This window comes from Anabrus simplex, chromosome 1 (assembly GCF_040414725.1).
Source record: "Anabrus simplex isolate iqAnaSimp1 chromosome 1, ASM4041472v1, whole genome shotgun sequence".
NCBI classification, from domain to species: Eukaryota; Metazoa; Arthropoda; class Insecta; order Orthoptera; family Tettigoniidae; genus Anabrus; species Anabrus simplex.
Window position 1 is genome coordinate 1,092,587,930 of NC_090265.1, and position 19,072 is coordinate 1,092,607,001.

Genomic DNA, 19,072 nt, shown 5'->3' on the forward strand with positions numbered 1-19,072 from the left:
TGTAACCGTCTGAGCCACTCAGCCCGATTGTGATATATGAGCTATGGAAGTACAAGAATGCGAAACTAAAGCAGGCTGAACGGACTACAGGTAACTAAAAATTATTGTAAATAGAGCAACGCAGCTAAGGAGAAATTACTGAAATAGAAGTGAGGAATGTTGTATCACAGACCTTATGCATTTTTTTCCATTTGCTTTACGTCGCACCGATACAGATAGGTCTTATGGCGACGAAGGGATAGAAAATGCGTAGGAATGAGAATAAGTGGCCGTGACCTTAATTAAAGTTCATCCCCAGCATTTGCCTGGTGTGAAAATAGGAAATCACAGAAAACCCTCTTCAGGGCTGCCCACAGTGGGGTTTGAACCCACTATCCTCCGGATGCAAGCTCACTGCAGCGCATCCCTAATCGCACGGCCAACTCGCCCGGTAGACCTTATACTAGAACAAGAACTGGAATTTATATAGCTCAGCAATGAAAGTGGAAGACTGATGGTGCTGCCATCTAGCGGTGTGGAGTGGTGTCAATGCCTGAAGACTTACTAAAATGGTAATTTACGGATGTTAGATATAAAATGTTTCGTTGTAAGGGCTCAGGGATATGGCGGAAGAGGATCTGATGGTATTATAAATATATTTTAGCCGGCCGCACCGTCTAGGGGCCCTGGATTCTCTGGGTTTGATTCCTAGCCAGATGAGGGATTTTTACCTGGACCTGAGGTTTGGTTGGAGTTCCACTCAGCCTACATGATTACAATTAAAGATCTATCTAACTGTGATCGGCGATCCCAGTCTAGAAAACCAAGAATAACGGCCGAGAGGATTCGTCACACTGACCATGCATCACCTCAGAATCTGCTGACCATCGGACCGAGTCGCTTGGTAGGTAGGTCAAGGTCTACCAGACCTCTACCGCTGTAGTGTTTGGTTTTCATTTCATTCACTCTAATTTCGGATGATAATCACAAAATAACGGGAAGGAAAAGCATATTCATTTCTGCAGTGGTAAAACCAACGGATTACTTGCCTTTCTGTCGACAGTACTTTTTCATTGAGTAGGAAGAAGTTGTCAAGTCCGTCTCATTGGATGAATGGTCAAGCTTAGTGGCCTTCGGTTCAGAGGGCTTTGGGTTCGATTGTCGATCAGGTCGGGATTTTAACTTTGACTGGTTGATATAGACTTCATATAGAAGTTTACTTATATGCAACTCATCACACTAAAAACCACTACAGAGACGCACAATAATTGAACATATCCCTTCCAGCAACATAAATGTTCTATGGTCATCTGTCGAGATATCGCGTGCATGTGGTGATGCGCATGCGTCAGTCTCAAGTCTCAAAGCCTGACAATAAACATTTGTTCCGTACGTGATGACTCTTGTGAACTGAGGTGCTGGTGTGAATTTTCAAAGTGGTAGTGCAATTGTGATTTAGTTACACCTTTACTGTAAGTATTGTGTAATGAACAGTTTCATCATGACCGTGCGTCAGTTTCAGAGAGCTCGAACTGTCTGTCACGACTAATGTTTGTAGTATGTGTTACGCGTGCCGCACCTACAAGCTGCCGTCAGACGCAGGTAGTAGGACAAACAAACAAACAAACAAACAAACAAACAAACAAACAAACAAACAAACAAACAAACAAACAAACAAACAAACAAACAAACAAACAAACAAACAAACAAACAAACAAACAAACAAACAAACAAACAAACAAACAAACAAACAAACAAACAAACAAACAAACAAACAAACAAACAAACAAACAAACAAACAAACAAACAAACAAACAAACAAACAAACAAACAAACAAACAAACAAACAAACAAACAAACAAACAAACAAACAAACAAACAAACAAACAAACAAACAAACAAACAAACAAACAAACAAACAAACAAACAAACAAACAAACAAACAAACAAACAAACAAACAAACAAACAAACAAACAAACAAACAAACAAACAAACAAACAAACAAACAAACAAACAAACAAACAAACAAACAAACAAACAAACAAACAAACAAACAAACAAACAAACAAACAAACAAACAAACAAACAAACAAACAAACAAACAAACAAACAAACAAACAAACAAACAAACAAACAAACAAATCCCACACTCCATGTTGCAACAGCCCTGATGGGCTTAATTGCAAAAAAACAAAGAAAGAAAACAAACGAGAACAAGCTAGCAGATACTCTAGTAGTCTAGTCAATAGGTCAGTAGTTTCGTTCACTTTAAGAAGGGCAATGTCAACAATCCACTATGTCAGTCAACAGAGTCATCAACTACAGACTAATAATAATAATTTCGTGTGGCTATTTGTAGCCGAGTGCAGCCCTTGTAAGGCAGACCCTCCGATGAGGGTGGGCGGCATCTGCCATGTGTAAGTAACTGCGTATTATTGTGGTGGAGGACGGTGTTATGTGTGTGGTGTGTGAGTTGCAAGGATGTTGAGGACAGCACAAAGACCCAGCCCCCAGGCCACTGGAATTAACTAATGAAGGTTAAATTCCCCGACCCGGCCGGGAATCGAACCCGGGACCCTCTGAACCGAAGGTCAGTACGCTGACCATTCAGCCAACAAGTCGGACAGTCATCAACTAATAAGAAGGGAGGTATCAATAATACACTATATCTGTTAGTAGTCCAAACGGTCCATCAACTAAACAGGAGTTGTCAACAAAGCACTCAGTCAGTAGGTCAACAGAACAGCAACTTAGAAGGAGGAATCGAGTCAAGGAAACACTGCGCCAGTCAGTAGGTCGACCGAGTCGTCCGACAAAGAGTCAACAAATCACGGTTTCAATCAGAAGGTCAATTATTGAGTGAGAAAGTACATTTCTTTCCTTCCTCGCTGAGTGAGTAATGAACTAATGTACAATAATTGTCGGTCAGTGTATACCTGGCCAGCTGGCCCCCTGGGACGTGCGCTTGCGCGCTCTTCCAGGAGCGCTCACCAGGCCCTCAGCTGCCGCTCTCACGCAGTTTCGATCGGGGAGCCGTCGTGTGATACGCCCGTCAGAGCTGAGCATCAGTGGTGCAAGAGCAGCATTCAGCGGGCGAGTCCAACAGCAGGTTAGTTGGGGTCATGTGCCAATTACCACTTCACTTGCCCACCAAGCGACATGGTGTTCAAAATATTTTTAAAATGTTGAGTTTCAGCTGTGATTTCTTTCACAAAAAGTGCTAGGATTACCCTCGCAACTTTATAGTAATCTTCGGATATTTCTAGATGCTATTTACCTCAGTTCATGGAGAAATGTAACTTTCAACAAAGCATGTGTGTTTGTAACAGAATTCTTGAATAACCGAGTACGAAGACAGTGCGATATATATCCGATATCTCTTTCTATTCAAATTAAACGATGCAGGTTTAAAAATGCAAACAAACACTAATTATTCACATGATTCTTATGGAAGATCTCGTACTTATGATCTTGTGGGTGGGATCTGATCTGTGCGTACGGTATGTAAATATTATGAACCGTAATGTTACCACTATGCGTCAGGGAACCATTCGTCTTACCCGCACTTTTTCACTTGACGGTACTCTGCTGTGTTATGTTTACAAGAAGACAGATCCGTTCTCGTCGTAAAACAACCGACAGCTCAAAATGATGGGGACTGCGACTTGAAAGAATGGACCCATTCGATTTTCAATTCCACGTTGCTAGGGCCATAATGTAAATATGAATATCACTATGCAAATAATAATAAAAATGATTCGGAAATTAACACATAATGAAGGAAAATGTTTAAAATTGTCATAAATGTTTATTTATACGCTAGACTTTACAAACGTGCAATAAATATAAAACTGATATTGTGGACGTCGAAAGTTCACCTGCTATAAAGGTTGATATCGTGTCAGAACAGCCAGATCTTTGATTAGTGGACGTGGCCGACTGTGTAGCGTACTTGATTGGGCGATCGCCTTCTGTTCATAAGGTTATGGGCTCGAATCCAGGCGCAGTCAGTTGGTATTGAAGAGAGTTTAAAGGAAGAGACTTGTGTCAACAAATTTACTGGAGCGTTAGGGAACCTCTTCATAGAGGAAAATACCGATACTCTCGTATCTTAAAATACACAGATGGGACGCTAAAAGTGTTATTATTATTATTATTATTATTATTATTATTATGTTATTTGCTTTACGTCTCACTAACTACTCTCTTACGGTTTTCGGAGACGCCGAGATGCCGGAATTTTTCCCGCAGGAGTTATTTTACGTGCCAGTAAATCTACAGACACGAGGCTGACGTATTTGAGCACCTTCAAATACCACCAGACTGAACCAGGATCGAACCTGCCAAGTTAGGGTCAGAAGGCCAGCGCCTCAACCGTCTGAGCCACTCAGCCCGGCATTATTATTATTATTATTATTATTATTATTAATGTGGAATACCTGTAGAGTAGAAACATCTTAAGCCTTGTTTCGCGGGTACTGGCTACATTCTTCACTACCCCTCAAAGAGATTTTAGTGTTGCAGTTTCATTGCAGGGTGTTGCCTAACTGAGGTGGTAAAGACGCGTTTGGTTCACCAGAAAGGAGATTTGTTAGATTTCCTGTCACGAATTCAAGAAGTTGAGGAACGACACTTTCGCTTCTGGAGAAGCACATGGCCTTGTGTGGTTCACTCAGCCTACGGTGGAAATGAATATTAGTTCCATTCTCGGAGGCAAATGCGGTCGTGTATAGAGTTAATGACTAACTCCCTTTCACTTTGAAGGGAACTGTCTAGGTTAGATAACCAGATTTTAAGGAAACTTACGTGAATGATCAGTTAACATATTCTAAAATACTTCTTCTTATTATTAATCCCTTTATCCTCCAGGGTTGGTTTTTCCTCGGACTCAGCGAGGGATCCCACCTCTACCGCCTCAAGCGTGAGACTTTGGATCGGGAGATACAACTGGGAAGGAGGACTAGTACCTCATCCAGGCTGCCTCACCTGCTATGCTGAACAGGGGCCTTGTAGGAGGATGAGAAGATTGGAAGGGATAGACAAGGAAGAGGGAAGGAAGCGGCCGTGGCGTTAAGTTAGGTACCATCCCGGCATTTGCCTGGAAGAGAAGTGGGAAACCACGAAAACCCACTTCGAGGACGACTGAGGAGGGAATATTCTAAAATAAATTCTAGTAATCTTTTGTCGTAAAATCTACGGTGTGTTATATTTAATTGCTGAAAAAGAACTGGATGGTTCAGAGCAGTTAGCTGACGATGATTACTGTAGAAGCATACTTCCAGGACTGTTTTAAAATTAGTTTTATTTATTTCTGTAGTAGTAATCAAATATAGGTACTTAATTTTACACTGACTCTAAAACGGTTCTGGATAGCTGCAGTCGTTTAAGCGCGGCCAGTATCCAGTAAACGGGAGATAGTGGGTTCGGGCCCCACCATCGGCAGCCATGAAGATCGTTTTCCGTGGTTTCCCATTTTCACACCGGTACCTTAATTAAGGCCACGGCCGCTTCCTTCTAATTCCTAGGCCTTTCCTATGCCATCGTCGCCATAAGACCCGTCTGTGTCGGTGCGACGTAAAGCAAATAGCAAAAAAGTGACTCTAAAACAATATAGATTATAGAGAAACACAAGCGATAAAAAATAACAAGGAGGGGACTTAGTATTAACGAGTTCTTTTGTTATTAGCCTAAATAACAAGAAAGAAATAAGGGGAAACCTAGATAAAATCCTGTCCGTATCACTAAAAACGTTCTACCGGGTGAGTTGGCCGTGCGGTTAGGGGCGCGCAGCTGTGAGCTTACATCCGGGAGATAAAGGGTCCGAGGCCCACTGTCGGCAGCCCTAAATATGGTTTTTCGTGGTTTCCAACTTTAACACCAGGCAAACGCCGGGGATATACCTTAAGACCACGGCCACTTCCTTCCCTCACCTAGCCCTTTTCTATCCCATTGTCGCCATAAGACCTCTCTGTGTTGGTGTGACGCAAAACAAATTGTGAAATAAAAAAGTAAAAGACAACAACGTTCTGGCCAGGCTATCAGCAGAGAATATACAATGCGAACTGAATTTCATGCTCTACAAACCTATTTTACTTACACGTGCCGTACATTATTAGAATGCCATATATCAAAATATTAAGGTTTTAGTACTCCTGTGTCGTTTATCACGGGAGCTAAATATTATGCAGAATGAAATCTTCGTTTACGCTATAAATATATAATTTTACTAGTACAAACGAGGAAACTGCCAGATTCCTGTTCAGAATTACTCTTTTTTTCATGCTGTAGACTGCCTGTGTAACAACGCCAGGCGTGCAGTGATGTTCTGATGTCTTAATTGGTCTTCGCTTGTTAGTGCCGAGCATAGGGATAGTGAAAGCCTCTAGTTTCCATTTCCCTAGAGACCTTCGTTGCTGTGATGGATCTGGCTTTGAGACTCATTCAAGTGACTGGATACATCTTCAGTATTTCACTCAACTAAGTTAAACTCGTTATAAAGTAGGTGTACTGAACCATCTTAAATTACGATTAAGCACAATTTAAAAATGCACCGCGACCGAAATGGGCGTAGATACACCTAGGGAAAGGCCCACTCAATTAAAGTTTGGTAATGTCACAGGTCGTATCCTTAGTGCGTGGTGGTAAAAATGTTAGAATGAGGAAACTTTCGAGGATTTTATTAAAGAGAGGGAAGAATGTTTATTTTTTGCTTCAGTCATCGGTCAAGCATATTCCAATATTTGATAGCACTGTTGCTGTTGCCTAGTGTTAACGAAAAAGGGTGTAATATCAGCGTGAAATAGTCACTTGCTTCTCACTAAGGCGGTCGTGGTTCGAATGCCACCAATGCATGTGGGATTTTGAAAATGGAAAGTCACGCTTTTTTAGTTCGCATTTCATGTAAAACTGGAAATCCCGTGACTCAGATCAGGATACCCACTTAAAACTACGCGCTTGCTTTCCATATTTTTTTGAATATCTATATCCTGGTTACCATTTTCAGGTAACGATGTGCGTGAAATCTGTCCGATATTATTCAAAAGCTCTTTATCTCTCCTTCTGTGTGTGTGCGTGTGCGCAAGAAGATGGAAAGAAAGCGATTGATCACAACTTATGAGAAAAGCTAAAGTCTTATTTGCTATTGGCTTTACGTCGCATCGACACAGATAGGTCTTATGGCGACGATGGGACAGGAAAGGGCTAGGACTAGGAAGGAAGCGGCCGTGGCCTTAAGGTGTGAAAATAGGAAACCACGGAAAACCATACTCAGAGCTGTCGACAGTGGGGTTCGAACCCACTATTTCCCGAATAATGGATACTGGCCGCACTTAAGCGACTGCACCTATCGAGATCGGTAAAGCTAAAGTCTTACATAATAATACACACGGTAACGCTAAACACGGAAACCCATTTCAAGGATGTATGAGCCGTGGAGTGGTGGTGATTATTATTTTAAGAGGAAGTGCAACTAGGCAACCATGCTCTGTATAACACTAATCAGACAGAAGAAATTGGAAGGGGTGCGACACATCGAAAAGTGAAGGTATCGGCTAAAGAAAGACGAGGGCAACGAAGGCGTGGAAACGAGACTCCCTAGGCCTCGAATGCTCTACAACCGTTTGGGTCGGAAAATAACAAGAGTGACCAAGGACTGTCAGATAGGATAAGTGAAAGTGAGGTGCCTGCAAGTGGAAGAAATGTCAGGACTCAGCCGAGGACCCCGTGGTCGCTAACCAACACTTCCAAGTTAAGAGCTCCTGGAGCCCCTTTTAGTCGCCTCTTACGACAGGCATGGGATACCGTGGGTGTTATTCTATCCCCACCCCCGTCACAGGGTGAATATCAGCCTTGGAGAGCTCACTAGCGTACTGAGCACCCATGTTATGTGATGCCAATGGTATTGTCTGACTTACTATATGTAGATATCCGAGCGGAGAGTTTTATTATTAATAATAATAATAATAATAATAATAATAATAATAATAATAATAAATGCCGGGCTGAGTGGTTCCAGACTTTTACGGGATGAAACAGTCGGTGTTAAGTATGGCAATCCCACAGCACATATATCAAGCGCTCGGTTGTCTGACTAAACCTAGGAACCTGGGAAGAGGGAAGGAAACGGCCGTGGCCTTGAGTTAGGTGCCATTCCGGCATTTGCCAGGAGGAGAAGTGGGAAACCACGGAAAACCATTTCGAGTATGGCTGAGGTGGGAATCGAGCCCCCCTCTACTTAGAGCGCTGGCTTTTTAAGCCCAAGTTTGCGGGTTCGATTCTGGCTCAATCCGGTGATATTTGAAGCTGCTTAAATACATCAGCATCTTGTCGATATATTCACCGGGGTGTAAAATAACTCCTAAGGCATACAATTCCAGCAGCTTGGCATATCTGAAAACTGTATGAAAGTAGTAAGTGGTAGCCCTATGTAAAACCAGTGGCATTATAATTGGTTCTTAAACGTGTCAATATAACTTAATGTGTGTGCCTCTCTCATTTAACCGTAATTGAGTGGTATTATTCCATCTCGTAATTTTTATCGTACAAGACGAGTGTCGATCACTTGAGCTGTACAGTCGGTGTCGAGTTTGGCACTCCCACAGCATTTACATCGAGCGCTCGGCTGTGTGACTAAACCTAGGAACGTTCTACACACGAGAACTATAGGAAGGAGTCCAGCGTTTCAGTGGTCATCTCATGATGGAGGAAATGCAGTACATGAAGGACAAAAAAATCTCTACCTTGAAGATGGTTTTCCGTGCTTTCCCCATTTTCACACCAGGCAACTGCTGGGTCTGTACCTTAAGGCCTCGGTCGCTTCCTTCCCACTGCTAGCCCTTTCCTGTCCCATTGTCGGCCATAATTGTGTCGGTGCGACGTAAAGCAAAATTACTCGACTAAGATTATGTTCTGATGTGCGTGTAGTGTTTTACTATGGACTTTACCTTTATTTTGCCACTTCTGCTAAATTTTCTTTCTTTCTTAATCTGCTTACCCTCCAGGGTTGGTTTTTCCCTCGGACTCAGCGAGAGATCCCACCTATACCACAGTGTCCTGGAGCATGAGACTTTTGGTCGGGGGATGCAACTAGAGAGGAGGGCCGGTACATCGCCCAGGTGGCCTCAACTGCTATGCTGTACAGGGGCCTTGTGGGCGGATGGGGGGATGGGAAGACTGGAAGGGATAGACAAGGAAGAGGGAAGGAAGCGACCGTGGACTTGAGTTAAGTAGTTGGAAACCAGGGAAAACAACTTCGAGGATGGCTGAGGTGGGGATTGACCCCCCACCCTCTATTCAGTTGACCTCCCGAGGCTGAGTTGACCCCGTTCCACCCCTCGTACCACTTTTCAAATTTCGTGGCAGAGCCTGGAATCGACCCTAGGCCTTCGGGGGTGACAGCTAATCACGCTAACCACTACACCACTAGTGCTAAACTTAATTCACATTGCATAGATGTACTGTGTGTCTGAAATATGGCATACAGCTCAATATATTATATTCGTTGGTATCATACAGCTTGCAATCTGTTCTCATGAACTGCTGGTAAGGGTGATTTGTTGGCTGAGTCATGTTTTAGCTCACTTTACATAGTTGAACTATCTGGTTAACTGGAACGAAGTGTACTAAACGCGGTGTGGACTATTTAACTGGAATTGACTATGTGAGAAATGTGATTTGTCATAACGAATTTTGCAAACAAATCTCCGTTAAGTCCGTTCATGTGACAAACGTTCATATTCTTAAAACCGAGCGCGTTGTCTGCGTTGCATGGGTTATGCAGTCCAAACTTGCATTCGGAACAGGATTGGTTCTAGCACCATTGCTGCCAGTCCTGAAGATCGTCTTTCTGGTTTCTCATTCTCATATAATTTAAATGCTGACGTTCAACGTTAATAATTTAGAGCCACGACTACTGCTTTCTCAGTTCTGACATTCCCCCTTCCCCACGTCGCTGAAAACCTTGAGAAGTTAGAGCGACGTTTAACAAATAAGTATTTAAAATATATTAATAAAGAAAAGGAAGGCCACATGCCCACAGGCCATGAAGGCCCTTGGACGAGCTGAAGGTAAAGGCTCCCATTATCCGTAATTCGGCACTCGGAGTTCAGCTCTGTGCCCGGCCATCTTTGCCCATAGGACTTCTAGCCTGGTAATTTATGGTGAACCTTTGAGCCGTCTGCCTCTCTCGGACCTTCCTGACAAGGAATGAAACCCACGGCCTTAAGCTTCTCGGTCAGGGAACCACTGCATTAATCCAAGTAAAAAAAGAAAATGTCAAGCTACCAACGAAATTCCAAACACAACTTAATTTTGTAACTGTTTCAATATTAGAAAAAAATGAAAATTTGACTGGACCAAAGTCTACTTTCTTTGTCGTAGTCGGAAGTCGTTTCATGTTTGATTTTAAACCACGTATGATCTTTAAGCGAAGAGTGGCGAGGTGGAATTTCACGTACTGGGTTCTTTCACGATTCTGCGAGGTGAGATTGTCATTTTCTTGCACGTAGCAACATTATTTCAACATTACTTCATCTAGTGGTCTTAAGCCACGTGCAGCAAAGCGGATTTGAATTCGCCCGCGAAGCGATCTGATTGGCTAATTTCAGGACCTGATAAAATGAGAACGGCATTGAGATATCGAATTAGTTTATTCAGATTATTGATCAGTACGAGCAACGCTTTAATGCTCGTATACCAGGTTCACGTTCTTTCCTGTATACTGGTGTAACAATCACTGTAATCATACATGGCAGTGGCGGGCGGTGAACCTATTCGTTACCCCAGCGGCAAAAATGATTTTTAAATATAAGCAATCGTAACCACACTACACTCTCTAAAGTCAACATTACCATTTTGTAAGGCTGCATTTTTCGCAGAAAAGTCTACCTCAGAAAGGTCATTGAAGAATATTTTTCAACCACAGACTCAAACATATTTCCAAACTGATATTCACGACAGTGACGACACCATCATAACTTAATCTATAGCACATTTTAAACAATGTAGTTACAATTTCACCCGGTGACACTCGTGATAGTACAGTACAGTCATAGTTTTTACAAAAATACACTGGCACTATTTGTTTTTAACTTAAAAAGCCTAACCTAAACTGAATCAGCAAAATTTAACTGGTACTTTACCGTCGCCGAAGTTTTATAATAATAATAATAATAATAATAATAATAATAATAATAATAATAATAATAATAATAATAATAATAATAATAATAATAATAATAATAATAATATTTGCTTTATGTTCCACTAACTACTTTTACGGTCTTCGGAGACGCCGAGATGCCGGAATTTAGCCCCGCAGGAGTTCTTTTACGTGCCAGTAAATCTACCGACACGAGGCTGTCGTATTTGAGCACCTTCAAATACAACCGGACTGAGCCAGGATCGAACCTGGCAAGTTGGGGTTAGAAGGCCAGCGCCTTAACAGTCTGAGCCACTCAGCCCGGCTAGTCGAAGTTTTATAGTTTCATTCGCTTACTGAGTGTACGTGCATCAACGACAAACGAGGGAAAATATTCCTCACGTCGTATAACGCACGTTATATTCATGAAGAATGGCACAGAACTCACGGTAACTTCACCTATAATCCAAGAGGAACGCTACAGAAATTCACTATACATCACCATCACAAACAGTTTCAAAATTCTTTTACTTCGCGCTTAGTTCTGTGTTCATGCTGGGCAATCTAAATATATTTCCGCGGTTATAGGAAAACATACCGTCAATGAATTACTCGAAACAACTTTCTACATGCCGAAATCCAAGAATAAAATATAATTCTTCTATATTACAATTGATTTCATAAACTGGCTCTAATTTTATTAGCAAGACGATGTTCAAGCGGCTATACTGTTAACATGTTGATATTCATCTTGTAGCCTCTAGTGTGCGGCGCTGAACACTTCGAGTGTCAAGTATTAAAACTAACATACCTTTCCCAAGCTAGCTGGCCTGTCGCCGTAAATTGCTGTCGGGTGAGGAGCCACAGCCCAGGACAAGGAATCTTCAAGTGCATGCGTCATCCAAGCGACTGAAATTGCGCTGGGGTAGCTCTTTTTCGCGCCGGCAAGGAAACCCAGCTCGCTGGAGAAGCTGAACTGCGGTAGTGCGAGCGGATTGTCGAGACAGCTGTACTTGGCTTGGCTTAGATGTTCGCAGTTTTCTTACACTTTATAAAAAGCGTTCTAAGGAACAATAAGAAAACGTAAATACAAAGTTATATACCACAGCAGCACTGGGGTGGATGGGGTTCAGTGCACGCCAATGAGTAAATGGTATGTGAATGATTCAATTTTAAGAAAACAAACTTGTAGTTTTACATTACAGTTGATATTGTGATCATAGCCTCTAGTTTTACGTGGAATCAGAATCACAGGGATATGAATTTTCATTTTAAATCCCATATGCATTCTCCAGGATTCAAGCCGTGGACACCTTGGAGAAAAGCCAGGGACAATGCCACTTGGCTATCATGTCCAATTTAATTTTAAGTATCCACACAGCTTGTAAGCCAGAGCCTCTTACCAAGGTAGATGTCGTCTGCGTACCGTGTGTCAGTCTAGCGCGTTTTGCAGAAATATCAGAGACAGAGAAGACATACAGTACCTGAGCCACAGGAAATAATCATACGCGATTAAAATTCCACGACTCGAACCTGAATAGAACCTGAAACTGTATACCAGAACGCTGATCATACAACCAGGCTGAATGACTGCGTCGAAGACCGGAAGGTGAAGGAGAATACATTATGTTATCCCACTAGGAGACAGAAGTAGTGGCCTGACCGTTCCAGACATAGAAACAAACACTTATGACAGAGGATTCGATCCGTGAGTTACGAGCTTGTGAAGCGGTGAGCTCGTTCCTTGCGCTGTGCGTTCGTTGTGGGAATGTGTCGCGTCAAACTATTCAAATTCCATTTTCCCGCAATTGGTTGTGAGTTGTGTCTTGTAATTTGAATAGGTGGCAGTTCTCGCCATGGCCTGCACGTATTGAAAGTGGATCAGATCGGTGGAGACACATTGACAGTCTCCTTGTACGATATGCATTTATAGGACACGACCTCTCTTCCGTAGATCTATTTAACATCTGTGTTTTCTTTCAACTGCCAATGCACGTGTTTTGATCTAAGCACATCGTTTCAGTATATCTTGTTTTACTATGTACCTAAATGAGCGTGTTTGCCGTGCGGTTAGGGACGTGCAGCTATGAGCTTGCTTTCAGGAGATAGTAAGTTCGAACCAGACTATCGGCAGCCCTAAAAGTGGTTTTACGTAGTTTCCCATTTTCACATCAGAAAAATGCTGGGACTGTGCCTTCACTAAGGGCACGGCCGATTCCTTCCCACTCCTAGGCCTTTCCTATCCCATCGTCGCCGTATGACCTATCTGTGTCGGTGCGACGTAAAGCCACTAGCAAAAAAAAAAAAAAAAAAAAAGATTCCCAGTGGGCGCAGATTATAAAAGTTTTACTGTGTAGCAGGCCTCTCGTCTGCAGCCAACCAACGTGATCACTTCAGTGGGGCTTTCTTTTTTGATCGAATGCGTATCCACAACATATTTCGGAGTTTGATGTTAACAGTTAAGGTGGAGTTTCAGGGAATATTTAAGCCCACGAAAACTTTACTGTAGGTCCTCACTGTGGTTTTTCCTAACTGCCTGACTAACTTTTGAGACATATAAATCTGAATTTAATATGGAAAATCTGAATATCTGCATTTAAAATGGAAATTATGAAAATTAACATTCATTAAATAAAATACACACTTGTTGAACCTTGTACTCACACTTACTTGTTACCTGCTTACTTACACATACATTATTTGAAGGGCGCCAGCTGTCACTCAGTACGGCAATAATAGAATGAGACTCTTGACTATCTCTAGGGTGTGGGGTAATAAGCTTACTTTTGACAACATACCATATACGTTCTGGGAAAAGGAGATTGGCGTTCGGTTTCCCCATTAATTTTGAGGTTAAGATATTTTACTGTCAATGACATGAAACTATGAATTCGTTTGATAGAACAATATATATTCTTTAAATAATATATCAAAAAATAGTGAGTCTTGTTGCGATAAAACAGATGAGAATATGAAATTATGACATTGCAACTGAAAGAAACTAGGCATGAATTTGAATTCTTCTTGACCGAACATTTAACAATTTATACGACATATTTCCCTCACTGATTCACTTGACTGTACCTTCAACACTTTTAGTGTAATTACGACGTATTCCTTTGATCTGATGTTTACTGTAGATGTGTCACGCCTAATGTGGTGATACATCCTTGTGACTGCTTCTTCTCCATATCATCTGACTTCTTTGTAAGTCAATATGGTATTACCTCTTGGCAGGTCCAGGGTTGCCCTCTCTGACTTCATGGTAAGCCCTTGCGTCCGTGTCTTCAACTGAGTGAGCGACCAACCTTTTGGTCTCACTCTCTCAATGACCAATAATTAATGGCTCACTGAGTCTTCACCATCTCTCGTTCACACTCGTTCTATGACCAACTAAGGCCTCTTGATCTAGTAGACTTCTTCACTGTACTGCATCCGTATAACTAATGACTGACGCTACAATATGCATCCACCTTATATAGACGTTGGTTGACACAGCTACGTAATCTCCAGAAATAACCATGACATACTCCCACAACGCGGCAAATATTACATACAGTGGTGAAATAGCCCGGAGGCGGCTGACTCTCTGAGCGCATATTCTAAATAAATACGATGACATAGCCATGGCGCGGCGATGACTTGGCAGAATCGCCACTAATATTGCACAATGCCCCAACGTCACATCCAATCTCTGATATATACAACAATTCTCACTGTACAGGTATTGAGTGTTATTCTACACATACGTATATATGTATACATCTAAGTACAATCTTGCAAGCAACAGGCAATTGAAAAATTGAATAAAACGGATAATTACAATAATAGTACAATATCACAGATAACATAATAATAATACTGACATAATAATAATAATAATAATAATAATAATAATAATAATAAAATACAGATAAAATCATACAATAATAACAATACAGATATCATCTTGTAACGGGATTTGAACCGTTACATCACTTTGGAAAAGGTTTCCTGTTGAGTAAAAACACGCTTATGGCTATGGACTTGCACCGTTTTGCTTCTGAACCTCTAGGTGGCGAGTTAGACATTTTTATTTCTCTAGGTGTTCTGGCGGCGTCAGGTTCTAAGATAACTACTTTTAAGTTTCTAGGTTGCCAGAAAGTGCCACATTGTTTCATGACTATTTTCATTTTTATACCTTCATATATGCATCGCTACACTTAGACTTTAATTAGTATAGATGGAATATATTACAGTTGACCTAAGTTAGTTTCCATGGTTGCAGACGTGTGATAACTAAATCATTAGCGTCCGTCGGTGTATATTGTGACCATCATTGATCTAGTTACTGTAGCGCATCAAAATCCAGGAAATAATATTCGCAAATTATTCAGTTTATGGTCAATCTTTAAACATGATCACCCGAGCCAAGAGAACATGTGCCTAAACGTGTTTTTAATTGAACTAAATTCGTAAATAATCGTGGTTGTGGTGGTGATTAGTGTTTCTAGGGAAGTGAAACTAGGCAGCCATCTCTTCTCGTAAAATATAAAACATTAATGTGTTCTCCACTGAAATGTTGAGGTCATTGTAATCAGCGTTGTTCATAGCTTTTTTAAATCTACAAACGAGTTATTGTTCTAGTACAGAGATGGAGGCAGCTATTTCTAACGACGTCTTCCGTTGGATGATCGTTATTGATTTCCTCATTCTCACTCCTGAAGGAAACTTGCTCAGATTCTGACGTATCTTCAAAGTGGGTAACCATCTGGCATTCATTCATAGATCCGTTTTATTCGATGACAAGTGACTCAAATTTGAGAAGTTCGAGTTCGGCTCATGTAAATCTTCTCTTATCATCCTAAGCATAGCTTCCATCAATTACTTCCTTCTCCACTCTCTACAGTGCGAGACTTTGGGTCGGGGGATGAAACTGGGAAAGAGGACCTGTACCTCGCTCATGCGGCCTCACCTGCTATGCTGAACATGGGACTAGTGGGGAGGGGGAGATCGGAAGGGGTAGACAAGGAAAAGGGAAGGAAGTGGCCGTGGCCTTAAGTTAGGTACCATCCCGACATCTGCGTGGAGAAGTGGGAAACCATTGAAAATCACTTCGAGGATGGCAGAGGTTGGAATCGAAGCCCCCTCTATTCAGTTGACCTCCCGAGGCTGAGTGGACCCCGTTTCAATCCTTGTACCACTTTTCAAATTTCGTGACAGAGCCGAGAATCGAACCCGGGCTTCTGGGGGTGGCCGCTAACACACTAACCACTACACCACAGAGGCGGACTAGTTCGTATCTATATAAATAAAATTTACAATGATATCCGTACGCTTCAAATGTTTCCTTCATAGTTCGTTCTAATTTCGAATTAGGTGTGCTAAAGTTGCAAGTGGATTCAGGTCAATTCTTGTTTGTTTGTCTGAAAATCGCTGGAAAATGCCTTGACAGAATTTCTTGAAACTCTGTGTTTAAGTTGAGGGATGTAAGGAGAGTTCAGTGGATTATCCAATATGTGGTTAGTACATAGTAGAGTAGCAATATTAAGGGGATCAAAACAAGAAATTCAAATTTATCTGTTAATATTAGCTGTATTGAAAAGTTCTTTGTAAAAGTTATGTAAAATACAATCGCCGATCTTTTACATTTTTTAAAAGTAATTTTATCCTACGAATAATAATAATAATAATAATAATAATAATAATAATAATAATAATAATAATAATAATAATAATAATAATATGAAGATGATGGTATTCTGCGATAGTTAGATTTTCACAAACTTCCAAATATCTCAAGAAATACTTGTTTTATCTAAAATAAGTACGTAATAAAATTGCCAGAAGGTACAATTTATGATCATTTTGACCGCATGGGCTGTGGTAGCAAGGATATTAAAGAATTTAGATTCTTAGTGAAAAGTCCATTACCGCATTACCACTGCAATTTCATAAAACTAACCTGTCAACGATGGGGTCAACAGCTAGCTATACTGTATAAAATTAAGCACTGCATGCAAATTAGCAATGAGAAATGTTTTCGGCATAGTTGAAGGACCGCCTTACATCACTGATATTGCAGTACCCGGACCAACGACCGAACAGGTGAAAAATGATGAGTAGTGTCATTCAAGGCGAACGGCGTAGTCGTGCTGAAACACGAGATTCTGTGAAATCTTAGAAGTTAAGGGTCATCGGACGTGGTCAACCCGTGGTTGGATAATCACACGCTGTCGTTGAAAAGAGAAGAGGAGCGGAAAGGAACTGAACTCAAGAAGCCTGAGCATTGTGTAATGTGGTAAAGGGTTGGTTAATTATGAATAGTTCAGGCAACAGTAGACCGGGAATCAATAGCAACGATGTCTCTTGCTGTATGTAAGTTATGCTCATGACTTGGTGAGACGCAGAAAGAAAATCTTTCACAGCATGAATATTAACTGGGTAATTGGAGAAAATTCGCAATGACTGACTGCGTAGCTCAGCTAGGCAGTCGCGTAAATTGTAGGATGGAATCCTGGCGCGGTCGGCTTGCTTTTAAGAGTGCTTACAAGTGAGATGAGTAGTGCTGGTGATTTTATTTTAATAAATAATAATGTTGTGAGAGACATGATGTTATTGTTATGTTCTTTGTTTTACGACTCACTAACTACTTTTGACGGTTTCGGGAGACGCCGAGCTGCCGGAATGTTGTCCCACAGGAGTTATTTTAGGTGCCAGTAAATCTACCGACACGAGGCTGACGTATTTGACCATCTTCAAAAATCCAAATATGTGTAAAATGTTTGCATGTATAGTTGCTCGAAGAAGGAAAGAGTGTATGGTACTGTATGTTCCTCGCATTTAATATTTTATCGGGCTTAATTTTAATTATCAAAATGTAATTCACTTATCTTGTGGATATAAATCCTGCGGATAACCAAAATACACATATCTATAGATAATTTGCTTTACGTCGCACCGACACAGATAGGTCTTATGGCGACGATAGGACAGGAAAGTGTTAAGAGTGGGAAGGAAGCGGCAGTGGCCTTAATTGAGGTACAGTCCCAGTATTTGCCTGGCGTGTAAATGGGAAACCACGGAAAATCATCTCCAAGGATGCAGACAATGGGTTTCAAACCCACTGTCTTCCGAATGCTGGATACTGTACGCACTTAAGCTACTGCAGCTATCGAGCTCGGTGTTATATCTATAAGCTGAATTGTTTATGAAAAAAAGTGTATCTGTCAAGAACTTCTTTATTTGAATGATTCTGGACTTCCTAACACAGAACATGTTCGGCTGAAAATATGGAAATTCGCGGATACAAGCACGGCTGAGAGGAAGGAGCACATTATCATAAATATCTCGGCTAGCAAATACCGACGGAGGTTTATCAACTCTTTATCAATAACAGGGCGCGTTTCTAGGATTTTACAATGAGTTCAAATGCTAATTCATCTTCCGCCGCATTTCCCACACTCTGGCGAGTTAGCGGGTGCGAGCTGTGTAGCCTGTTTTACGACGGGGTGCCTTTCTTGACAACTCTATGTGAAGGGATTGCGTGTTTCTGTGCTGGTTAGTAGTGTGATGTCTTGTGAATGTTTCAATAAGTGTGTACTGAGACAAAAACAAAGAGCCAGTCCCAGAGCCACAGGAGTTAACCAGACAAGGCTAAAATCTCCATCCCCAGCGCGAATCGAATCCAGGGTCCTCTGGAGTGGAAGCCATGACGGACAAGGAGCTGGACAACGAGTTGGAATGATAAATTACCCCAGAAGTCGTTTGTCGATGTCCTATTGTGATAGAACTTCGCAAATTTATTGCAAAACTGTAGCTTATAGTAATACGAGTAATAATGTTATTGGTTTTACGTCCCTCCAAATGCATTTGTGTGTGTTTTTGAGACGCCGAAGTTCTGGAATTCCGTCTCCAAAGAGTTCTGTTACGAGGCGGACGTATGTGAGAACAAATTCTGCCAGACAGATCCGGGA

The 19,072-nt window shown here is 41.4% G+C and overlaps 1 protein-coding gene across 1 annotated transcript in view; it reads left to right on the top strand.

Moving 5' to 3' along the window:
* Nucleotides 1–3,008: 3,008 nt before the first annotated feature.
* LOC136876459 (acetylcholine receptor subunit alpha-like) overlaps nt 3,009–19,072 on the top strand; it is a 1,223,921-nt gene continuing 1,207,857 nt past the window's right edge. The window contains exon 1 of the mRNA XM_067150449.2: nt 3,009–3,089. The gene's annotated coding sequence lies outside the window, so the exon portion shown is untranslated. The remainder of the gene's footprint in view (nt 3,090–19,072) is intronic.